General features: G+C 37.1%; 1 protein-coding gene across 3 annotated transcripts in view; it reads right to left on the bottom strand.

Annotated features, from left to right (window-relative positions):
- The window catches only part of B3galt1 (beta-1,3-galactosyltransferase 1), a 584427-nt gene that overhangs the window by 415884 nt on the left and 141696 nt on the right, over window positions 1–26847 (bottom strand). Inside the window, exon 2 of one of the 3 annotated variants that reach the window (XM_052182620.1) lies at window positions 23974–24047. The exons of the other annotated variants lie outside the window; for them this stretch is intronic. The gene's annotated coding sequence lies outside the window, so the exon portion shown is untranslated. The remainder of the gene's footprint in view (window positions 1–23973; window positions 24048–26847) is intronic. 3 annotated transcript variants of the gene reach the window in all.

Here is a 26847-nt window from a genome sequence, read left to right as displayed (position 1 = left end):
GCGACTGCCTGCCTACATGCATGAGCATGTGTGTATGAATGTGTGAATTAGTGTATATGGATGTGTATGTGAATGTGTATGTATAGTTGTGAATGTGAGAATAGGTGTGCAAATAAATGTATATATATATATATATATATATATATATATATATATATATATATATGTGTGCATGAGTGTATATGTGCAAGTGTGAGTGTATTTGTGTGCATGTGTGTGAATATGTATATGTGTGTGCCCATGGGTTTGTATGTATATGTAAGCATGTGCACATGTGCATAGGTGTGTATGTATACATGTATGGGTGTGTTTTGTGTCAGTAAACATTTGTATGTTTGGCTTTTGTGTGCATGTATATGCATGTGTGCATGAATGTCTACATGTATATTTGATTGTATTTATAATGTGTGCATGTCTATATGTGTATGGATGTATATGTGGATGTCTTGTATGTGTGTGTATGTTTGAGCATGTGTATTTATGGGTATGCATGGATGTGTATAGGTGTGTATATGTCTGAGTGCATATATATGTGTATGCATATATGAGGGTATGTGTGTGCATACGTGTGTGTCAGTATACATGTGTGTGCCTGTTTTTATATATAAGTATGTGTGCACATGCACACATGTATTTGTGTATATATGTGTACATTAATGTGTGTGTATGTGTGTGTATTGTGTTCTCATATGTGTATACATGTTTATGTATTTGTATATGATATATGCATGTCTGTGCCCATGTGTACATGTGCAAATCCATGTATGCTGTATGTATATTTGTGTGATTTTATGCTTCTGTGCATTTGTATATGCATGTGCATTTTTAAATGCATGTGTGTACACTTATGTGTGTATGTGTAGATGCATCTGCATGTGTATATGAATGAATATGTATTTGTGCATGTGTGTGTATGTGCCTGTGTTTATCATTTCACACCTGACAAACATGCCTGTCTTTTTGGATGACACTATGCCATAATTTTAGTTTTTTTGTCTATATAAGACTCCACTTCTGAATAAGATTTTTGAAAATAAGAAAAGAAAAAAAAAAAAAAAAACAACTAAAAACCTCAAATGTTTGTTCGGTGATTGTTTTGTGGTTATTTCTGTTGGTGTTTTGGTGTTACGTTTTCAGGTACCAAGAAGTAGAAGAGAACATCCCAAGTCAGGAGTGATAAAGTATAATGTTATGGAGAGATGAAAAGGACACTAGAATAAGAAGATTAAATCATGGCAGGGATGAAAGAAAAATTGGATAAAAATCGAATATGACAAATCTAAGGGCCTTTGAAAGCCATATGGAAACTGTTGAGGCTTTATAAAATATAAACATATATATATTGATAACATTTAAATATAATCACCATACAGTTGGATAGACAATGTACTAACTAGACAACATAAGCTAACAAATAAAAACACATTATCAGGATGGATTATCTCTTTGACTGATTGGCTAAAGGGTCAATCACTGAACTCTCACCCTAACATTGCAGACTATCGCCAAAGCTACTGGTTAACATTACCAATCAGAAGGTAAGTCCTTTTGCTGAAGACACCACATACTTAAATCAGTGAACATGGTGAAAACAAGCTGGTACTCAATTAGAAGGCTCAGTGTTACTGACTAGTGGACCCGGTAAGAGAAGGTACTGTACAGACTGCCAAAGTAGAAAAGCAATTCCCAGTCTCACCCAGCTTCACAAATGGCTGGTCTGCAAAATATATCCACTGGGGAAATAGTGGCACAAATATTATAGAGAAACCAAGCACGTTTGGATTGGATTTAAGGTCCACTCCCTGGGTCCACAACCCATAGCTGACACTATTAGAAAGGCCAAAAACCTGAGACTAGTTTTACAACTAAGCACAGCGCCATATATTTTGTCAGATTAGAAAAACTGAAGAGCTGTTTTAGTTTTTTTGTTTTAATGATGAAAATGGTAAATGTGAATAAATCTACTTTTCTGAATTTATTTATTTAGAAAAAACTCATTTCTTAAATTTGGTCAAGTAAATAGCAACTTTGGGGTTCTGCAATATTAGGATAAGACATTGGATCACTGTAGCTAACTTTATTTATGATAGCACTGAATTTGGCTTAGGATATTTTAGGTAAGAAGTTTTTTTCCATTTACATTTGGGAAAGAAACCTCAGCAGCCATCTTTTCCTATAATGTCTCTGTCAAATTTCGATGAGCTTTGATTTAAAATACATTTTTGCAGGTCTTTCTCAAAACTAATTTGTCTTGAGAAACTGATGATCATAGGCCTGTAGCCATAAGATGCTGTGCAATACAGTCACAGCCTTCTGACAGTAGAAGGCAGGAGGCTACAGAATCTCCTGGAAATCGGCATTGCTCCAGAATAATTTCCATTTCACAGTACACAGCAGCGCATGAATCAAATGAAGAGCCACAATTCAGCACTACCTAGCCCCTTTCCACACTCCTCAATATTACATTATAATCTTCCTGAGTGATGGGCAACAGCAAACATATAGTATACATTATATTGGTTGGCTTAGTGTCTACGTTCATCTGGACTATAACTTCCATGAAGTAGAATCCATAGTTTACTACAGTGTCTCAAATGTATCTTAGACAATCCATGTGCATGTCACTGTGTTCATGTGTATTAATACTTTTTAAATGAATGCACACATATATTAACCTAATTCATATACTCAAGAGTCTATTTATGAATATAAGGTATTAATTTCATACAGTATATGTTTAGTTGATTTGATTGCTTATTTTTTCCCCACATGTAAAACAAAACATTCGTTCTGACAAAGTGAAAAAACTGGCATTTCAAGATAAAAGGCAACTAAATAATTCCCTCATCATCTTTCCAGCAGCCTCTTGCCCCTGTCCTTACAGAAACCATAACCCTGCCAGCCATTTGTCATCATGTCAGTGGGCTGGCAGACAGGGCAGAAATAAAAATATCACAGGCCAAAAGCTTATGAGTAGGGACTTTGAAAACAGAGAATAGTAAAAAAAAATGTGGAGCAGCCTTGTTTGCTTTTGTTTGAGAATTTCAACATACTAAGGGTCAGAACCCTTAGTTCCTGTTCTTCTAGGAGTCAGTTGACATAGTAAAGTAGCCAAGGTTCTACACTATTAACCCAGAAACACTTGGATTTCTGTAAATATTGTTTCTCATTTTCTCAACAGGTCAAAAAATAGTTACGGATTAGTCAGTTAAAGATCCCCAGTAATAATGTCCTGGGTGGGACAGGCCCATGCTACACGATCTTCCCTTCATGCCTTCACTACGTTCTTCTCCAGAATATGAAAGTTTGCTCTCCCTGATCACCAATTGAGAAAAACTGTGGATGTGTCTTCATATACCCAAAAGTCACAGAACAGTAGATCGTTCTTTCCAATATGAAGCTTAAGGAAATAGAGTTAACTACACAATCAGGGCACACACATCTTACTGAGACCAAATCAACAGCTTTTCTTTCTTCTTTTGTTCTTTTTTCTGACCAGCTACCATATGATATTCATAAATAGCATGCAAATCAAATATGCTGAAGAGCTTCCTATTTAAAAACAAATACATTAGTTTCTTTTTGAAACCTTGCTATCTTATTTCTATCTTTTAAAATCCATGCACCAAAAGAGATAGCGTTGGAGTCTAGAGTAGGGTGCGTCTTCTGAAGATGGCACAGCCCAGCCTGATGGGGAGCGATACGTTTGCTTGCCCTGAAGCAAGACTCCGGGCTGAATAAAAAGCTGCAGAGAATTTCTGCAGGCAATGCCACTGCAGTCTTCCTTCACAAAGGTCGCTATGAAAGATGGCCTCGGAGATGGGAAGAAATAACCTTATTGAACAGAGGGAGGAAAAAAATCCAGTCACGTCTTTATGAAATTGGCCATCTTCCCTTTAGCGAAATGGAGTTACAGTTTATTACTTGGTACCATCACATTTTACAGTTTTATCTCAATTACTGGGTAATGTTCAAGATAAATATAAACAATTCCTATCTGAGCGTCAGCGATCTTTATGAAATACACATGGACATATGTGTTTGCTGTAGACTGAATGTGGCTTTAAATTCACATGCTGAAACTTCACCAGGGTGACAGGATCAAAAAGGTCTGGTCACTTTTCTTTTATTTCTTGATAAGTGGATATTAATTAGCCCAAAAGCTCTGAATACTCGAGACACAAGTAACATATCAAATGATTCCCAAGAAAAAGGAAGGAGAGGGCCCTGGTACTGGAAAGGCTTGATGCATCATTGTAGGGGAATACCAGGACAGAGAAATGGAAGGGGGTGATTGGGGAATGGGCAGAGGGAAGAGGGCTTATGGGACTTACGAGGAGGGGGGAACCAGGAAGGGGGAAATCATTTAGAATGCAAACAAAGAATATAGAAAATAAAATTTTTTTTTTAAAAAAAAGCCTTCAGAAGGTGATTAACGTATCGAAATAGGAGCAGTTGGCTGGCATCAAAAGGTGTTCTTTCTGCTTACCCTCTGCCATTCTACCCTGAGAAGACAACACAGGAATGTATTAACAACGGAGCATTTACAAAGTAGACACTGCACCTCTACTTGCCTGGTTCCTGAAAAATGAGAAATCAGGTTTTGTTTTGTTTTTTTTATAAACTACCAACTCTAGGATGCTTTTGTTATTCCAGCAGTAGCATACAAAGATAATATATGAGCATTTTAAAGCAATATTTAAAATACACTCTTATAAATTCAAATGGCAGGTTTATATCTTTTCCTAAAACTTCTCCTTTATTAGTTTTAAGTTTCCTTTGTGCCCGCTTTGCCTCTTTGTGTCTGGGGATTGCACTAACTGTCCGATACTAAGCAGGCACTCTGCCACTGAGCTACCCCTCACACCACCTCTTTTTTTCATTTTAGTTTTTTTTCTTTTGGCAAGTTGCCTAGTACTGCCCAAGTTGCTTAGGCCATCCTGCTAGTCCTTGTGCAGTGTGGGTTGTCTTTGAGCCTCCCATTCTCCCAACTCAGCCTTCCAGAGAGCTGCCATGACATGTGTGTGACACCTGGGCCATCATACACTTTCCTCCGTGTTACAGTGAGAAAAAGAAGTCAGTTTCATACAAAAGACTGAAATAGAACAGTTAGCAGCTACCTCTGGAACAGTCTGTAGGACACGTTTTGTAGGAAAGCAATGTATATTCATTTGCTTATTTATTTAGTAGTAGCATCTTGTCTTTCCAGACCAGGGAGATGCTTAGAAGCTCGTGTGTTATTTATGATCATTCACGTCAGCTCATGAAGAATTGAGTAGAATGGACCACCAGGCCAATACAAATCTGAAAAGCATTCTTGTGATCAATTGTGCAGTGAATTATACATGAATGAAAAGTGGATTCTTGCATTTACATATAACACTGTCTCCTCTCCCTGTTACCCTCTGCCTCCCATATCTATTAGATTCTTGGTTTACACAGACACTGCATTCTCATCCTTGTGTGATACAAAAGTAGGGCAGCAGAAACTTTAGACAAATTAAGGGCACTCAACTAAAAACCGGAAACCAAAGTTCTACATGTTAACACACGTGACTTCGACCCACTGCTCATTGCCATGACTACAGGTCACTTTGCTGTACTTTACATATGAGGCATCTGACCCTATAAACAGGAGAGGGGCGCTCTCTACTAACATTCAAAATATACACTTTTTTTCCTAGAAATTTACTGGATTTTGTTCTTTTTTCTTTTCTTTCTTTTTTATTTATTTATTTATTTTATTTATTTATTTTTATTTTCTATATTCTTTGTTTACATTCCAAATGATTTTCCCTTTCCTGGTTCCCCCCTCCACCTAAGTCCCATAAGCCCTCTTCCCTCTGCCAGTTCCCCAATCAACCCCCTCCCACTCCTCTGTCCTGGCAATCCCCTACAATGCTGCATCAAGCCTTTCCAGGACTTGGGCCTTCTCCTTCCTTCTTGGGAATGATTTGATATGTGGGTTGTGCTTTGGGTATTCTGAGCTTCTGGGCTAACATCCACTTATCAGTGACTGCATTCCATGTGTGTCACTGGAATGTGTGTTCATCCTCACTTAGGATGTTCTTATTTTCTTAACTGTACTGTGGTAGAAAACTTCTGTTGATAATAACTGATGCACAACCCAGAAATTTTGATATTTTACACAGGAAAAAATCCTTAATTTCAACTGCTCTTGACTTGCCTTTTCTTCTGAAAAGTTTAATGACTATTTCATATAAAAAAAAAAAATCAAAACTTTGTGTGTTGTTCAACTCTTCCGAAGGGAAAAAATAGCAAATACTTATCTTGTCAAATTCTTGCCAGCATTCTTTTTATCCCCTTGAAAACTCAGGAAGGAATACCAAAGAAGTTGCAAGAAAGTTAAGAATCAGGAGAGGCAGAAAATTACTGGAAGTGTCATCTTCTGGGAATAAGGCGACCATTGCAATCACTATCACACTGCAGCTGCAGACACTGCCACTGGGTCTGCATTAGAATGGAGCCATCTATAGTCACAGATGGACTATGATGGGAGCAGGGGCCCAGTTCCCACTACTGAACTGTGGCGAGGGATTCGGAGAGAGGGAAAATGCCTTCAGATATATGCCCACTGGGGACCCCAGTGATGCTACATAGGCTATACCCAGCTTAAAGGTAATACAAGAGGCCCTGGTTCAACTCTGCATATATCATGAAAACAATCATGTAGGAAAGCAGGCTTTGGGGAGGGCTGACAGTGAGATAGAGAAGGCACAAGGGAAGGCATCAAAGCACAAATATTGCCTGTCCTTACAGTAAAAGTGTGATGAATTGCCAACTGTCTATTGCATGTCACCTTCTCTAAAATGCTCAAATCTAATGTCTGCATTATGCAGAAGATGCCTTCATATCTTCTCTTACATTTGGTCTTACAGGAAATGGTTGGCATTTCCATGCATTTCCTTGGTGACTTTTACAGTATTTTCAAATTTTTAAATTCTATTTTCACATAGTCTTTTGAGCATTGAACTGATCCATCAGTCAGGATCTCGGCTGACAGACAGTTGAAAGATGCTGCTGCTTAATCATATCTGGAGGTCAGATGGAAGAGTGGATGATTTTGAGTCCAGACTCTAGAGTCAAGCTTTCTATGTGACAATCATTTGCTCAGTGCTTAGTTAGTAGTAAATAGGCTATTCTTCATATATTATTAATATTATCAGTGTGAAATAACTGTGCAGACATGCACAGAATTTTGGCACTTTGGTCAAACTTAGAAAGGCATTGCTCACTGTACATTCTAAGTAGTGAGAGGAGTAATGGGATTTACAGAGAAAGTATGAGTTCTGTCCTAAATAATATCAAAATGGAACTCAGAATACATGATGGTGTAAGAACATTGCCACTTTAATTTGTCACAAAGGAAACAAGTAGAAGAAAAATAGGAAAAGTAAATAAATTCAGGCAAGGCTTTAGGAAGCATTTTGCAAGGAGAATGGGATTTAAGTTATGCTCTTGGGGAAGGCTTCTGATACATTCCAGGAGATTAAGGGAAAATTAAATTTCATTCAGAATAAACTCTCATTTGATTTATAATTAACATGCAAAAAACTCTCTGAAGAAATGTAGCACTGAATAAATTCATGTGGTGCTTACCCACTCATAATTTGGAATTTAATGTACCAATTAAAGTGCTTTCATCGATAGCCTTTACATGCAGGTTTTGAGATACTTTGTAGATAAAAAGGCTATCGTTACCATTTTTAAGTTACAGAATCTACTGTAGTGAACTATTGAAATATTTATATGAGAAGAATTTATTTGAATGAGTTCTTAGTATGATGGAATTCAACAACAGAGGCTGACCTCCTTATAATTATTAATATTCCTGCTTCCCCACTGATGCTAATGATAGTAAGTAACTTATATAACATTTGAATACCAGGAACTTTTCAACTCTTCTGTCCCTTTCAGGGGACCCATTCAATTCACTAGGTTTTGAGACCTTGTTTATTAGTCAAAGATAGATGGAGTTGGTGCTTTCAAGGCAGGAAATGATTTAATTATGTAAAAGCCAAGTGACAGAAAATCAGATTATCATCTTTTAATAGACAATCTCATGCAGTCCTGAAAGATGGCAATGGTCCTGAATTGTCTTATTACGCTTGTTCCTTTAGCTCACGAAGTTTGAGTCAGCAGTTAGGAGCACGGGAATGTCCTAAACCAGTGACTTTCCAATTTTATGGTGCAGGTCAATAATCTGTCTTAGCTATCCCAAACCAGTTCTTGACAGCAGGTCTTCTAGTCATGCTGTGAGAGACTCATTAATGATAGTCAATTTTGAACACTAAATGACTCAATTTTAAAATAAATGAATTGTTTTTTAAAAAACAGGCAACTAGATCATTATATTTTTAAATTATTTACAATTTTATAAATGCCTTTAAAGTGATTTGCCTTGTCATGACTTTACCTTTATAGTTGAAATATGACATAATGGTGAGTGCCATGTATATATATATATATATATATATATATATATATATATATAATAAAAAGTATTAGGAGTGATAAGTTGCATTATTGAAGGAAAACATCCATAAGGGAATTTCTAAGTATGCAAACCAAAGAATCAATGCATGTGAATGCAAGACAATGGAAACTATGGAGGCTGATAAGCCCAAAAGTCAAGCATACTGGACATAGAAGTGAGCAGTGCCTAAAATACCTGTGGGTGGGCATCACATAGGCAACATATGCACTGTGGAACTCACAGAAGACGACAAGAATGAGGGAGGGCACAGTAAGATACTTGAAGTAACAATGGCTAAAGCTTTGCAAATTCAGAAAAGGATGAGAATATAGGCATCTGTGAAGTCAAGAATGCAGAGAAACTCACAGGAATCCCTATTCTTTAACAGAATGCTCCATGCAAAAGGTAAAAATAGAGTAGCGAACAGAGCAATAGAGTCACAGCCCACTGCACAGCATCACCAGCAACCTCCACATCAGTAATCTCATCAGAATTTTGGAAACTAGAACACAGCCAGCAGATATGTTAAAGAGCTGGATGAAAACAAACAAAACATATGTCAGACAGAGATACTATATCCAGTCAAACTGTCCTTCAAAAACGAGGGAGAAACTTATGACAGCCTCAGATAAACAAGAGTCGTGGGGCAGATCTAAAATATAAGAAATGTTCAGGGGAATTCTGTCGTAGAAAATAAAAGGAGACTAGAGAGATTGCAGTTTGAAGCAATGTCTATAATGTTAAGGTGTCAGTAAAAAATTATGCATGGGAGCTGTGGCCATGGCTAAGTTGGTAGGTGAGTTGGTGAACTGGAGAACATCGGTGCCCACCGGATATCCTGGCTACGGCAGTGTGCACCTGTGATCTCAGTGTTGTAGAAGTAGAGGCAGATCCATTCCTGTAGAGCATTGGCTACCTAGCCCAGCAAAGATACCATCTCAAAGGATAAGGTAGAACTGGGTCCTGACAATCAACAAAAGGAGGACTTGAATCAGGGTCCTCGTAAACAAAGGAAAATTATGCCTGGGTCTGGAAGCCTAGGCGAGTAAAGTCCTGAAACCTTAAAAGAATCTACTTCCACCTCTTTACTAGGTCATCAGAATCCCTCACTACATTCTAAATCATCTCATCCCACCCAGCATGAAGGAAGCTCGCCTTTATAGCAGAGACCATCCAAGAATACCACAACGGAACGGGAAATGGCCAGCTGGAGCTTCCTCCTTAAAAAGTCAGTGCTTAAATGGGAGTACAAGGGACCTCTCCTTAAAAGACAAATTAGGAGAAAGAATTAAAACAGCGGTTTGGTATAGACAATCTCTGAAAGACTCAGCTGAAATCTAAATCCACAAAGGATGTGAAAGGATGCAGAGAGAGTTTCTTGCAAGTACTAACAAAAAGACACCAGAGGTAACCACACTAGCCCAGGAAATCCAAGGGACTTAAAAGAAGCAATACACAAGGTCAACTCAGAAACTTAGCTGCATTCATCCCACACATAGAAATGGAAAGTCCATGAGGAAAATTGAAAATATACTATCATTTACAATAGCATCACAGGAATAAAATGCTTATAAATTAACAGAAGAGATAAGACTCCTGAAAGGAAAACAGCCCCATGGAGAATGAATTTAACAAAAACACATCTCCAGTTCACAGATTTTGTTTTCATTGCAGTGAAGAAGTTAAAACTATTCACAGTGGGTGCTATTGTTAGCTTACAGGCAATTCCACTAGGCTCCTCCCAGGCACCTAGCAATGGCTTATGTCATCTCCTGCCTCAAGCAGGTGCTTCAGCTGTGGGCTGCATATAAAAGGACTGTGTCCCACTCCACCCCTCTCTCTCCCACTCCATGTCTCCAGCTGGTCACTCTCTCCCCCTTTCTGTCCTTCTCTGTGCCCATCCTCTCCTCAGCCCTCACAGCTCTCTGCCCGTCTGCATGTCTACTCCTCTCTCCAGGTCCTCATTCCCCTCCCTTCCCCTACCCATGTAAACCCCCTTCACACCAGATCTGTCTCATAGCATAAGTATTCAGGGGATTCCCTCCGCATGATATATCATAACAGATATTCACAAGAACTAGAAAGAGAGAGGCCTTATCCCTTCCTTCAGATCCAGATGTAGAACTCTCAGCTGCCACGTCTGCCTATGTGCTCCTATGCCAGCTGCCATGAGGATAGTGCACTAAACCTCTGAAACTGCTAGGAAACCCCAGTTAAATGCCTTCTTTTCTAAGAGTTGCCATGGTCATGGTTTCTCTTCACAGCAATAGAGCACCGACTAAGACCTGGATCACAGACATAAATGTCAGATTGAAACTAAAGAGTTCATTGGTAGAAACATTACACCATTTTCACATGGAAATCCTGAGGTTTTTGTGTTGTTTGTATTTGAGACTGGATGTCATGTATTCCATAAATAACATGATACTTTCTATATAGCCATCGATGACCTTCCTGTTTTTATCTCCTAAGTGTTGAGATTATAGTAATACATAACCATTCTTAGTTTATATAATGTGGGGATCTACATCCAGGGTTTTGTATAGAAGATACAAGCACCCTACCAACAGAACTATTTCTCTAGTCATGAGAACTGAGATTTGTTTTAAGTGACACCAAAGGCATATTTTACAAAATTAAAAAAATCAACAAGTGAAATTAATTTCCCCTTTTTTCTCTTCCTCCCTAACTTTTAGCATTTACCTCCAACACCCAACTCTGCCCTGCCCCCACCCCAGTATCTAAAACACAATTGTTTGGTATAGGGTCTCCCATAAATGGTCTCCTGAATCTTTCTATGTAGACTAGGCAGCTTTGGAGGTTGTGATTAATCCTACCTCAATCTCCCATGGACCATAATTATATACATGAAAAAAAATCACTGAAAGACCTGCTCTTTCTGAAGGGAAATTGAGGAGGAATTGGGGCAAACAGTTGTAGAAGAAGGACTGGGAGAAGTGGATGGAAGGGAGCTGTGGTCAGAATATATGTTACTAGAGAAGAATAAAACAAACAAACAAACAAAACAACACCCAACAAAACAAGTATGCACAAAAGTCTTAGCCATAAATATAAGTAAGCAAGGTCAGTCACAGTGACAATAATCATGACTCAGACCTCAGACATCAGATTAATATCCTAACTATATAAAATAATTCCTAAAACTCAAGAACAAAAGTTAATACATTACTCATATGAGTTAACTAGTTAGCTAGTTGATTAGTTAAGCCACATGTAGGATACTGAAAATGTGCTGAGAAAGCACAGTGTGAAAATTACTCAGAAAATCAGTTACTTGACAAATGCAAATCAAAAATTCATAAGATACCACTCGAATCATTAGAATAAGAGCCATTTAAAAAACACAAACTCACACGTGCTGATAAAGGAGTAGAGACTCTGGATTCCTTGTGAATCAGAAGATGGAACTATTAAACAATATAACTACTGTGTTAAATAATGTGGAAGTGTTTTAGATAAGTAAAAATAGAATTAACCTTGAACCTAATAATTGCACTCATGGATATGCATTCAAGAATTAAAAATAAAATATTGCATGGAAGTACTTGTCGACTTGTGCTCATAGTAGCAATATTCTGAGTAGTTAAACCATGGAATTCATGTGTCCACAGATAGGTAGACATGTGATATATGATACATACAAAGGAACAATGTTATGACTAAGGGAGATCTTGATCTTAGCATCGCCAGTTATCTCTCCAAATGGCTTACCCTCTAACTTTTGTGATATTGATCACTGAAGGCACATGACCTTAATAGACACAATAGTCATTTCAGAAAATGTGATTTCCCATCATCAAACTTGGGAATATTTTAGATATTTTTCCCATTGCAATACCTAATAGTGATAAGCCCACTTGTCCTTCTAGACTCTATCTTGCTTTCAACAACTCAATAAGGAATAGCTTAGATCTTTGAGAAAATGCTTTTGTACTACCTCAGGTTTCCCTTCATTTGCAGCCTTAACTACTTTTTCATCACTCAGTCTATCATCTGTCTGTCTGTCTGTCTGTCTGTCACTATGTATTATGTATCATCTACCATCATCTACCCTCTGTCATATCTATCACTTATCTGTCATCTACCTATCATCTATATCTATCATCTTTTTCTATATTTATCTTTCAATCTATCTGTCTGTCTATCTATCTTTCTGTTTCTCGCATCTGTCTGCCTGTCTGCCTACCTATCCATCCAACACACTTCATCCATTCATTTATTGTCTGAGGCCGTACTTTATCTTTTCAGTTCCTGTTTTATTTTGAAGGATAAATTTAGTTTAAAATATTTGTATTTTTCAATTTTCCATTTATATATATATATATTGGCTGGGCATTGTATTGTGTTATATAAGATTTTTTCAACTTAATATGGTCATATATACTTTTTATTCCTTTATAATAAAGAATGATTTTCATTTCAGAAACATACCTTCCCATGATAGATATATTTTCATTTTTGTTCAAATCAGAATGTGCGTCATATACGTTTTCTTATGTCCATTTTACCCTATTGAAGGAATATTTCTCCTGTACAATAGATCTTTTGCAACAATTTTATGATTGTATATGTTCATTAGACCTCATTTTAAGGAAATGTGGCATTCTGTACTGTATAATTCTATACCTATGCAAAACCTATACTGAGAAATCTCTATATGCTTATATCTTTATATACTCTGAATGTAGTCATATATTATGCTTGCATTTATATGTACATAAGTATTTGTTTAGAAACCTACAGCTACTAACTAAGACTTTTTTATTTAGCATTGGGAATTTTGCCGCAAGATGATGAAAGAACAGCATTTTTTGCTTTATTCCCATCCTTGAAAACAAAATTAAATTCTGTCACATATTTGAAACAAAATATTACTATGTTCATTTTCCAAATTTACTAAAACTTGGACTAAAATCTATGAAAATGATTAAAAAGCAACTTGGATCTGGTTATTTTTCTGAGATGCAAATGGTATCTTGCAAAGAGCATGGTACGATCACACCAAATGTTCTCCCTCTAGAAATATCCTGTGACCTAGGAGAAAGGTAGCATGGCACGCGTGGGATCTCTTCAGTGAGCTTTAATCTGGAGAAGCTGAGCTTGGTCTGTGAATTTCCCCAGCTGAAGCTGGCCAGTAAGCAAAAATGTAACCCAAGTGGACTGAAGCATGTTCTCCAGGGAGGAGTCCGTGGTCTCCAGCTCATGAATGCACAACCTGCAAGACCCATATATGATGATGCTTCCAAATCTTTCTGGACCACGGCCTCTAACATGGCAGGCATCCAATGCATGTATGTTACATCATTGCCTGTGGCATGGTAGACTCGCGTTTACAGACTCCACTATGGGCTTTCTCCCAGGAGAGTGGTCTTGAATTGATGGCGGTCATCCCTTCTCAGAGATGCTCCACATAGCAACTGAGAACAGATGGGAGTCTGGCTTTGTTGCTACAGCATTCTGCTGTACATGTTATTACTTCTACCATTACTCACCTCTCTGATTATATTCTGTTTTCTAGAACAAGGACATCGCTAAAATAAGCTGATGAAATTTGCATAAAGCATAATTGAAACCACTCCTCTCCCGCTGTGTCACTGACGTCTGAAACATTCATCCCTGGACTTTAAACATATTTATTCTACAATAGCGTTCCGTGGATTCATATTCTATTTATCTTTGCTTTTGTGAAGTGATAGGGTTTACTTGACTTTATCCAGGCCTATATGGTAATAGGCAGAAAATATTTCGAAGGGACGAGAGAAGGGTAGTTTTCCATTCTTTGTGTATGATGGCCTTTCCAGATCAGTTTCACTATCATTCATTTTACAGATTATGTCAAAACAATGCACACACACACACACACACACAGTGAAGACTTCCCATTCTTTGTATGTCTGATAGCTAACTCATGTGCAGTTGTGTGTAGAGAACATGCAGCTATGAATTGAACACAGGTATAATTAAAATTCCTTAGAGTGCAGAGACACAAATCTTAGCTTTGAGAAAGTCTCAGAAGGGGCAGAATAAAATTCTAACCCTGGCAGATTGTAAAAGGTCTGTAATTTGTATGCCAAACAAGGTGAAACAAGAACTCATTTAAAGTCAAGGTAAATTACAGCTGCTACTTTAACTGATGTATCAGGCCTATCATTCTGACAGAGGAAAATTCAATTAGTCTGACAGGCCTGACAAAGAAATCCTGAATCTGCCTCCTGCTTTTTTACATGTTTTCAAAATGATCTCTTGGTAAACTTGCCACTGAGCTTATGATAGCAGAAGTTTACCTGGAGAAAAAAAGTTTTGAACAATCATATTGCCACTTAAAAAGGAAAATCACATGTTTACTTTGTACTTGTCTATCTTCACATTGAAGAAACTTTACAATACACAATGTGCTTTCAGATGAGGATTTTATATACACACACATTTTCTGGCATCATAAAAACACGACATGTTATTTTCTCATCTTGAAGCAAGGTATCTTCTACAAACATGTCTCAGCTTTCTGCTCAAATGTTTTACTAATCATGAGACTAGAATATGTAAATTCATATACTCATTTATTCATATTGAATATAAGGTTTGGGAAATATAAAGACAGTAAGAAGTTACCAAACCTAGAAGGAAAGCTGATTCCTGGGGTAGGTGGGTGGGGAATTTCACAACAGGTAGTACAACCAGAAATGCTTGCTCTGTGTGTGTGTGTGTGTGTGTGTGTGTGTGTGTAAACAAGATAAAACTAGAAAACTAGAATTAAGAAGCAAAGGTAGAAGAGTATTGAACATCCATTTTGCATCTAGGATTTTAAAAAAAGAAACAATAACATCACCCTCATCCCCCAAATTAAGAAGGCAGAGGAAAGGAAGTAAATTATTACTTTTGCATGAAATAATGTTGAAAGTACAGTTTCAAGAGAGAATCTACTAATATCGCATTTCCCATTCACTCAATAGGAACATGAAGAGCAGGGACAGAGCAATTGGAGAAGGTCTCGAGTCTTATGGGGAGTGCAAGGATCACACTTCTGACTCCACATCCCTTGGCCAAGCCACTAACTTTCTCTGCACTAGGTTTCTCTGCACTCCCTCTGTAGACAGGTCTTCAGGAAAGAGAATAGTGTCAGTAGGCAAGAAGGGCATCTAGTATGCTCAGCATTTTAAATCTCAGTGCAGGGTGCACATAAATGACTACCATGAAGAGTATATGTTTTGAATCAGAAGCACTGGCCTAGCTGGGAAGTTTAAGACATGCAGATTCAGGGAAGATCCAAGATTTTACATAATAACAAGACACGTACATTATTTAGTTCTTTCCCCACTGAAACACTCTACTTTATGTGTCTCAAGGTGTCAAATTATGTCCACATATTTGAACAATGTTACAGCATACATTTCTTGGCATCACCTAACTTGAACATTATAAACTCTTAGGTTTGCAGCCAGCCAACAATATACTCTCACACTAACAAGCCTCGTGACTGCCTCTGAGAGAAGCTGAAAAGGATGGGGTGGGGGTTTGGTTACAAAATATGACACATTTTAAATTTAATTCTCTTCTCAATGGGGGTGATCTAACTAAGTCACCATGATAAAAGGGTAGCGATAAATGTAGCTGCTGAAAAGGCGTAGAAAAATATTTTTCAGGTATTTAAAATATTATAGGTATTTTAAATAATTAAAGCATAACTACTTATGCAGCTTGTAAAAGCCCTATTTAAAATAAAATTGAAAAATACCATGTTCATCCAAAATTGTCAATCCATGTTAGAGTCCTAAATAATGTGTGAATAATGCAAGGAGGATTATTTTTAATGAAAAAACTTTCACTTTCTATAAGCCATATCAAAATTGAAAGAAAAATACTACAGACAAGTCATTTATATATTTTGTTCTTGTTGATTACATCCTGAGGGCTGCATGGCTAGAAGTATCTCTCAAGACAAAGGGCAAAGGAGTATCAAATCACCGAGCATGTATTCATTCGATCCCACTTTAAAACCAAGTGCCTGTATGTTCTTTCTCTTTTTATAACAAGGGCATGAAAGATGCTTCCAACAGTTTTGGTAAAAGAAGAATAAACACCTGGTCACCAAAATTCAGAATCCTGATTCACTAACGCTTGGGGAAGAAAGAACTACCACTGGAGGATGGTTTGAAAGAAAGCATGGCAGAGATGATTCTGAAAACATTCTCACTTGAGAACAGAGCAGTTGTTCTTGGGATGCTATACTAGGCATTTTGCAACTGGACTTCTCACCTTAAATCACAACTTTAATATCTGCTTGCTTTAATGAACCACAAAAAACGCAGATGTGAGGTAAGGCTACTGCTGCTAGTTGCTAGTGGTACCTAAGAAGACAGTTCTCTTTAATATTCAAAGGATGAAGGCATGTGACTAAGCCCTTTGATATGCATTCAAGAAGGCTTTATTTTGGCAGATATTCCACTTATATCTCTAGTCAAATTAAGAAATGTAATAAAGAGACGTCACAGTTAGCCACCTGTCCTACACTGACTGTTCAAAGCCAGGTGCTCAGACAAGTACTCGCCAGAATTACAAGGACCTCAATGTTTTCTGTGTCATTATTACAAGGCACAGTACATTGTCCTTAAAGGACATTTTAAAAAACACAGGGAACCAAAACATACTCACTTGTCTCAACCCTCCCTGACATTTTAAAACATAGATGAATATAAAAGTCAGCCCAGGCTAGTAATGGTTAACAAAAGGACCTAAAGATATAAAGTTTTGAAGAATATATGAGAGAAAAAACACATTTCTATTATAGAAGAATGGTATGGAGAACATCATGTAAAATGTAAGACATCTTTATGGTAGGACAAAAGGACTGAACTTTCTCAGAAATAAAAGTTAAACAACCAGTGGGTCAATTTTTTTTTAAGTAGGATAGAAAAGTAATTGCCTGGCTCCCTAAATTACTCTAGCACTTTGCTCTGATAATGATGATAAAATAGAAATTCTTCTTTAAGGAAAGTAATTTTTTCCCACAGACTCTTCCAGTGGGAGCTGAGTTTGAACAGAAATGAAAGCATCCCTGGTGAGACCGGATCTCCCCGTGCACTCTGACATTCAGCTATTCGTGCATGGAACAGTAGAATCCTCTTGGGCAACTGTGCCCAGGACAGGGTGTGAGCCAAGGATCTTGTCTTCAGAGTCTGAAATAATTGACCCCTAGTGTCCTTAGACATAAATAAACTCAATCTAGCATCTACTAAGACCATTCCACATGCTATCCTTTAAAATGGCAATTGGAAATCGTGCTTAATTAGAATCCTCAAAAATTAAACAGAGTAATTACTTACAAAAGCTCGCAAAGGAGGATTAAATCGAATAAAGGTCATGTACCCAGAGAAAAATAAAGATCAAAGAAAGCAAGGGAAAAAACTCTTTCAGAACACAATGAAAAGAAAGCTATAAAAAAGAAGCTGAGATGTGAAGTATCAATTTAATAGTCCTAAAAGCAAGCAAGAAGACCATGCTGAGAGGAAATAACAGCTAATAAGGGGAAGGGAATAGGCAAAGAAAAATGAGAACAATAGTAAAAAAAATAAAGAAAGCAAACATATGGGCAGCTAAGCTTCATTAGAAACTGATTTAAGCCCCAACCTTGTTAAACAAATACATGGAATTAATTTGAATTCATATTTGTGTGGTGTGAGGATTTGAACTAATGCCTGCCAAAATACAGATAAAAGGGACACATTTCAAGGATTCAAGAGACCAGAACATGTGTATTTACCTGGATAAAACTGTGTCCAAAGGAGCTACGAAGTACCGTGCCTTTATTACAGAAGGCCCCATGAAAGGAATAATGGTAAATATTGCTAATTACCCTACATTGTTGTAGGGTCAGTACCAAAGTTGTAAAAAAAAAACACTAAAAAAAATCTGAAAGAGAAATAAAGAGTAGAAAAGGAGATATATGTATATGTATATATATGTAAAATATATTTAACATATATTATATAAATATATATATACCTAATATTTATTGCATATTGTATACTTATATTTAATATATATTACATACATATATATACCTAATATGTATTGTATTATATATTGTATACTTATATTTATTAAGTAAATGTATTATATTAAGTATATATATACTTAATATTTTCAGTAACAGCAAGCATGAGCACTAGATATCCAAGCTTTGCAAGGTGGAGGGAGAAATAACAGGAAGCCAAGAGCTGCTTGACAGGGAAGTGCTAGGTCTGGAAAACTTCATTGCTAAGTTGATTTAGGGATTTTTCAGGAGAACATCCTTTGCTTGGGATCTTTCACTGAAGTACTTTGAGCTATCTCCCAACTGGCTGTTGGTGGTGACCCTTCAACTTCCACTTCAGAGTGGAGGCTCTCACCAGGCTTATTCAAATTTCCATTCAGTATTCCAGGAAATCTTCAAGTTGCACTCAGAAAAATATCAAGCAAACAAACAACAGAACAGACAACAACAATAACAAAACCTAAGCTCACAATAAGATAACTCATGTTCTGTTTATGCTCAGAAAACGTGTGTATTACAAAGCCATTAGAGGGCAGATACTCTAACTATAGTTTTGACTGCTACCAGGGGACACTTCTGGCATGCATGCTGGACATAAACCAAAGTTGTCCTTCAAGCTTCCAATGAAATTGTCATGTCTTCAATATTGTCTCTGGCAAACCTCTTTAAATACACTTAAGGTTAAGGGAGGGCAGCCCACTCCTCTATATGGAGATGCGTCACAGAAACACAGCTTCTTAGAAAGGGAATGTTCAGCTGCCTTCTGTCCTTTGTGTCTTTTTCACAGTTTCAACCAAAACTGTTGCTACATGAATACTACCCTGGTTTTTATTAAATGACGAGTTTGGATATGTGAATAATAAAGCCATACAATTTAAAACTGAGTCAGTCAGTGTTCGTCATCTTCAAATTGAAGAAGTTTCTAGATTTGAAGGGAAAACGTAGACCTGCCACCTCTAGTGGTATGTTTTTCCACAGGAGCAGCATAGTTGAGGCCAATCCGAAAGGAAACATTTGACACACAGGCATAGAATTTAAAAAGGTTATCTTAGTGTACATAGGTCACACTACCCTTTAAACAGAGTGGTCAGGAATCAGACAAAACACTCCTTTGGACAAACATATCCCTTTTTACATCTAAGCTCATTCCTGTAAGATCAGAATGTGTAACCAATGCTCTCTGTAAGTTTGTATGTACAACTTATGGAAGCCCTGGTTAGAGAAAGGGACCTACAACAGCGGATCTCTTGGTATCAACAAAAAGACTTTTGACAAATCCAATTTAGTGAAAACCTATTATCCTGTTAGAAAAGAGCTTCCTCCAAAGTGCCAGAAGAAGTGTACAAAGCCACGTCCGTTTCCACACTGGACACAACCATACCACAGTTGCACATGTACCTCAACATAGTATAGATGATGGGGATTTCATTTGCAGAAACCAGTATGAAGCTAAAACTTCAGCAAAATTTCAGAAAGAAAACTTCTAGTTCTCATTGGTGTTTTCGCTAGATGAACAATGGTATCCAGTTAAAGTTGACACCAGTTCTGATGTTGAACTAGGACACAAATGTTAACAGCAAAAGGTAAGAATGTTAAAGCCACATGACATCTCATTTTAGAGTGATATGTCACCTATACATACATCACAAGATAAGAATGAATCCAATTGGCTAACCCGATAGTTGCTGGGAACTGATTACATAGTTTACAGTCAATGGAGAATGGAAGACAATGAATGTAAGTCATCAATAAAATGCATTAATATGTGATCCAGATCGGATCTGGGAAGATGGCTCAGTAGGTCAGAGGGTAACTCAGATTGCAGGGTACCCAAGTTCAGTTCCCAGCATTCATATCAAGATGCGTATAACCTACTGCTAATTCCAGTTCAGGGGTACACATAGACATACACACACACACACACACACACACACACACTTCACAATTGTTAAAAAATAAAAAGGAATTTAAATTAGTGTAAGAGACCTAGTTGGTATTTCTTTGCATATAATAGCTAAAAAGCTCATCCCAATAGCCACAAAGTATGAGTAAAATCCTGAGAGTCACAGGGGGACAGCTTTTGCACATACTTGAGCATGAGTGCAGGAAAATGCTTGTAAGAGTCTTGTGGTATGTCTACTCTTAGAAGGTGAACAGTGAGTAAGACTGAAGCTCTGTGAGAGAGGGCAGAGTAGAAATCAGAAGGCCAGTCCTCCGCCAGAGTATCTAAACTAAGCTGTCGCAGGTCTTACAAACATCAGGATTTGATTTTGAGACCAAAATTTTGCATAGAGAAGTGATATGAACTCTGATTCTGACCATGCAAATTAAAAGGCATAATGTGCCTGGCAAGAAATCATTAAAGGAGTCAGTGAGCTGGGAGAAAAGGGACTCTGTTCATTTGGCTCATGTGTGTATGTGTGCACATGCATGTGTATGCATGGGAACATAAGGTAGCAGTGAAGAAAGACAGACCAAGACAGGAGCAGCAATGCAAATTCAGAAGGATTTGTAGTTTGTTTTTCAAGTTCACATGAGACATTCATGAAACTGAAACACTTAGTGTAAATTAATTAAAATTTAATTAATTGTAAAAAAACTAGAATGGATGCAGGCAGGAATCTTTCATTACAATGAAACTAAATTTGAAATTAATGATAACCCATGAACCAAAAACATAACCGACAAAAACAAATATTTCAAGTTCCTTTAGAAATTGAGGTTACACCTAAACAGCTCTCCTTAAATTGGCACCAGTATATCCAGCCTTCTTTTTTGATCAGAAAAAGTCACCCTGTAAAAGTGGGAAGCTGAATTTCATAAGATACATGTCTAAATGTGGGAACTCTAAATGAGATAGATGTCTCCATCAAATCTGCCCCCTCTGAGCACATAGAAGCCCATGGAAGAGGAGGCAGAAGGAGCGGAGGAGGAAGCAGAGGGGATAAAGGACACCAGGAGAACAAAATCTCTAAATCACCTGAGCAGAACAACTACCAACTCACAAAGCCTGAAGCAACATGCGCAGGGTCTGCACAGGTCGCCACTGGGTCTAAAGCAAACATATTATCACATGCTATGAGTCTGCACAGGTCGGCACTGGGTCTAAAGCAGACATATTATCACATGCTATGAGGGTCTGCACAGGTCAGCACTGGGTCTAAAGCAGACATATTATCACATGCTATGAGTGAACAGCTGGGTCTCTGGTTCTTGTGTCTTCTTTGGGGCTCTTTCTTTTTCTTATTGTTTTATTTACTCCAACTTCAGTATGATGATTTTCGTCTTACTGTATTTCATTTTGTCATATTTTGTTGATATCACTTAGGAGCCTGTTCTTTTCTAATGAGTGGCAAAAAGTGAGTGGACCTGAATGGGAAAGGAGGATGAGAGGAAGTAGGACCAGTAAAGGACGGGGCACTGTATTTTTAAACAAACAAACAAACAAACAAACAAAGGAATGAATGACACAGGTCTGACAACAAGTTTCCTTCTAATTCCAGGCCTTACTGTAATCTCTCCTTAGACACAGATTCCAGTGTATGTTGTCTTCACTCTAAAGATACATCTTTAAAACCAGTATCTCTAAGTCAAACATTTCTTCTTTTCTTTCGCGTTGTAGGTGATGTTTCTGTCTACAATATTCTTATGTCTCAAGTCTTAAGCCTGATTAAAGGCCCCTCTGCTGTGTATACAGACTAGGAAAATGTGACTTTGTCCAAGATTTTGATACAATAAATCATGTAAGAAAATCTTCTTATAATGTCTACAGAGTTTCTCTATCATGTGGTCTTTTGTGAGAATAAGAATTATTTTCCTGGAAGAAGTCCTTCCTACGTTCATTACATATGGATAGTTCCCAAGCCCCATCTAAATTTTCCTGTGTTAGTATATGTGCCAATTCTCTATCTTTACCTCTATCTCTGATAGTGGCTAATTGCACAATGCATTGCAGTTTTTTACACATAAGTAGTATTCATAAAAGTTGAACCCAGTATTTTTATTTTAGGGACCTTAAAGAACCAAAGGTAAATGAAGGTTTTAGAGGGTCTTCATGAGCATTCTCTAAACTACATAAAGAGCACAATACTGATCCAAACATCTTTCATGTTGAAAATATTTTCTCATGTTTCCTATGGGATATCTCACACAGCAGAGCATACTCATCCATTCTTCCTAGTATAAATTCACTTGCATTGTTGGAAGGATAGAGAATTACCATTGGATCTTCCTCTCTGGTTATAGACACAGACCCCTGCTCTCATGTGAGGTCTCTTTACCAGAGGGGTTATTCTGGCAGAAAATCATAAGATATATTTTCCTGGAGAAGCAAGTCAGAGGTGCAAACATGGAAGTCTAATATTCTTTACCAGTGTTTGTAAGACACACATTTTGTGAACAATTCACTGTGCATTATCACAATATGAGAATAAAGCTAAAAGTCAGCATGGAGAAATCTGAAAAACTTCAGCATGAGTTCACATGAAAATATTATTAATAGGAAGATGCTTTATGGGAAATCTTTTATATTCAACTGATTAAAAGAAAATTCTGGCTCCTTGAAATACCTCATATTGAAAATGTAATTATATAAATAAATCTTTTAAAAAAAGAGAAAATGTAAGTTGTAGATTCCAGAATTTAGTAGCAAGTCATCAAAACTTAGAAAAGTCATTTTCAATATTTCTATCCTTCTCACTAGCTAACAAGAAAATGATAAAAAGAAAAGGTAAGAGTCTCTTCTCCCTGAAAAACTAGTTTTAGTTTCTTTATGTGTTATCCACTTTGAGAATTATAAAGAAACATTTTTGATTACTAACAGTAAAATATTCAGAAGAATATTTAGCTTCATTTATAAAAAAAAGTTATTGAATTACATGTACATGATTAAGTAACACTAATCAAATGCAGTGGGTTTTAAAATAGGGAAGGGCTGTATTGAGCAGAATATGGTGCTAGTTAAATCGAGGAAAAACATGGTCATATTCACCTCTTACTCCTCCATCTTCTCGCTGAAACTCTCTTTGGGGATGAAGCTAGATTTTAATGCAGAGCTCTACCTACATCTGCCTCCTGGGAGCTGGAATTAAAGACATGGTATCATGCCTGACCTCATGCTTTCTTTTATACATGTATCAAATTCTCAAGAATAAAGGTATTGCCAAGACGAACTCTCAATTCTGAACATATATGCTCCACATGCAAGAGCACTCACATTCATAAAAGAAACTTCACTAAAGCTCAACATACATATTGAAACTCACACAATAAAAGTGGGAGACTCCAATAATCCACTCTTATCAGAGGACAGATCATGGTAACAGAAACTAAGCAGAGAAACAGCAAAACTAACAGAAGCCATGAACCAAATGGATTTAACAGATATCTACAGAATATTTTATACTAAAACAAAAGAATATACCTTTTTCTCAGGACCTCATAGGATCTTCTACAACCAAGCAAGTGAAAGATCTGTATGTCAAGAATTCCAAGTCTCTGAAGAAAGAAATAGAAGGAGATCTCAGAAGATGGAAAGATTTCTCATGTTCATGGATTAGCAGGATTAATATATTAAAAATGACCATCTTACTGAAAGCAATCTACAGATTCAATGCATTCCCCATCAACATTCCAACTCAGTTCTTCATAGTGTTAGAAAGGGCAATTTGCAAGTTCATTTGAAAAACAAAAAACTCAGTAAAGAGAAAAGAATTCTTAACAATTAAAGTTCTTCTGGGGGAATCATCATCCCTGACCTCAAGCTATATTGCAGAGCAATAATGATAAAAACTTTATGGTATTGGTACAGAGAGAGGCAAGTATATAAATGGAATAGAACTGAAGAAACAGAAATGAAACCCCACCCCTATGGTCACTTGATCTTTGACAAGGAAGTTAAAACCATCTAATAAAAAAAATGACAGCATTTTCAACAAATGGTCCTGGTTCCACTGGAGGTCAACATGTGGAAAGAATGCAAATTGATCCATTCTTATTTCCTTGTACAAAGCATAATAAACCTTAGATTCCATCTCACACCAGTCAGAATAGCTAAGAACAAAAATTCAGGTGACAGCAGATGCTGGCAAGGATGTGAAGAAAGAGGTACACTCCTCCATTGTTGGTGGGAGGAGCAAACTGGTACAAACACTCTGAAAATCAGTCTGGTGGTTCCTCAGAAAATTGGAAGAAGTACTGAGGACCTAGATATACCACTCTGGGGCATATATCCAGAAGATTCTCCCAAATATAACAAGAACGCATGCTCCACTATGTTCATAGCAGTCTTAATTATAATAGCCAGAAGCCGGAAAGAACGCAGATGTCCATCTGTAGAGGAATGGATACAGAATATGTGCTACATTTACACAATGGAGTACTACTCAGCTATTAAAAACAGTGACTTCATAAAGTTATTAGGCAAATGGACGGAATGAGAAAATATCATCTTGAGTGAGGTAACCCAGTCACAAAAGAAAACACATGGTATGCACTCACTGATAATTACATATTAGCCCAAAACTCAGAATACCCAAGATATAATTCACAGACCGCAGACCACAGAAGTAGGAAGACCAAAGTGTGGGTGTTTCAGTCCTTCTCAAAAGGGGGAACAAAATAACTTAATGGAGGAAATATGGAGAAAAAGTGTGGAGCAGAGACTGAAGGAAAGGCCATCCAGAGACTGCCCCACTTGGGGACCCATCCCATATACAGACACTAAACCTAGACCCAAATGCAGATGCCAAGAAGTGCTGGCTGCTAGGAGCCTGATATAGCTGTCTCCTGAGAGGCTCTGCCAGAGCCAGACAAATACAGAAGCAGATGATCTATTGATAGCAGCCAACAATTGAGCTTGGGATAGGAGCTGAAGGGATTTGGAACCCATAGGAGGAACAATATCAACCAACTAGAACCCCAAGAGCTCCCGGAGACTAATCCACCAACAAAAGTAAGTACACATGGAGGGACTCATGGCTCCATCCACATATCTAGCAGAATATGGCCTTGTTGGACATCAGTGAGAGGAGAGGCCCTTGGTCTTGTGAAGGCTTGATGCCCCAGTATAGGGGAATGCCAGGATAGGGAAGTAGGAGTGGGTAGGTTATTAAGCAGAGGGAGTGGGGATGGGATAGGGGTTTCTTGGAAGGGAAACTAGGAAAGGGGATAGCATTTGAAATGCAAATAAGGAAAATATCTAATAAAAAAAATCCCTAAGGGTTGATATTGGGAAGAGTTGGGAGTGAGGTAAATACAATCAAAATATATACATCTATGAAATTCTTAAAGAATAAATTAAAAATTAAGTCATTGTTCTCTATAGAGGACAGTTATATAGCATAATTTTTATCTTTGTGACCATAAATAAATAAATAAATACATACATATATACATACATACATAAAATATCCAATAAAAACATTTTAAAAAGGAAAAAGAGGCTCAGTATTACAAATTTTTATATTGTATTTCCTTGATTCTATGAACCAGATGTTACATTTTTAATTTTTATTAAAAATGACACTATTTTTAATAACATTATTATGATTACCATCCAATATCACAACCTTTTAAGATTTAAGATTCTGTATTTTTATGCATGCTGTGTTTCCTAGAATTCTAAGGTAATGTATTTTGTCCTTGATAACTGATTGGTGGAGATGTAAACATTTGAAATTACTGAATTTTCATAAAAATTCTATTAGAATAATTATTTGCATGAACAATTAAATTGTAGAAATACATTATGAGAGAAGACAGCTATAGATTTATGTATGCTCTAGAGACATAACATTCAAAACGGCTTGTTTAGGATTACATTTAGAACAAGCTAAAATTCATACTGGAATGAGAAGATTTAAATCCACATTGACTTCTGAAATGTTTTGTGGAAATGTGTAGTGTTAGGTATAGTAGTGATTTGTAGTTATATTTTCCAACACCTCTTGTGTTTTAAAGACATATATTTGGGTGTTTAAGATCAACAGGCAGTGGTGCCTTGGAGTTAGAGGATTACAGACAGAAGAGTGGATGAAGACACGAGGGCTAACAGGTCACAATAGCTCCTAAGTCTTGAAACTGACGAGGAGTGGGTTTGACTCTTATGTATGGGTGTTCCTACTTTTGTATGAATCTGAAAATTTTTCAGTGTGACAACATAGCAGACAGGGCTATTTATTAATTTTTCTACAACTATGGAGGAGACAAGAAAAAATACAGTTTCCTTGGCAAGAAATGTGTTATTTATTCACCATTTCCTGCCAGAAAGCTTGTTGAATTCCTTCTGCTTAAATTT

This window comes from Apodemus sylvaticus, chromosome 5 (genome assembly GCF_947179515.1).
Source record: "Apodemus sylvaticus chromosome 5, mApoSyl1.1, whole genome shotgun sequence".
Taxonomy (NCBI): domain Eukaryota; kingdom Metazoa; phylum Chordata; class Mammalia; order Rodentia; family Muridae; genus Apodemus; species Apodemus sylvaticus.
This window is presented reverse-complemented; position numbering and strand designations above follow the sequence as displayed.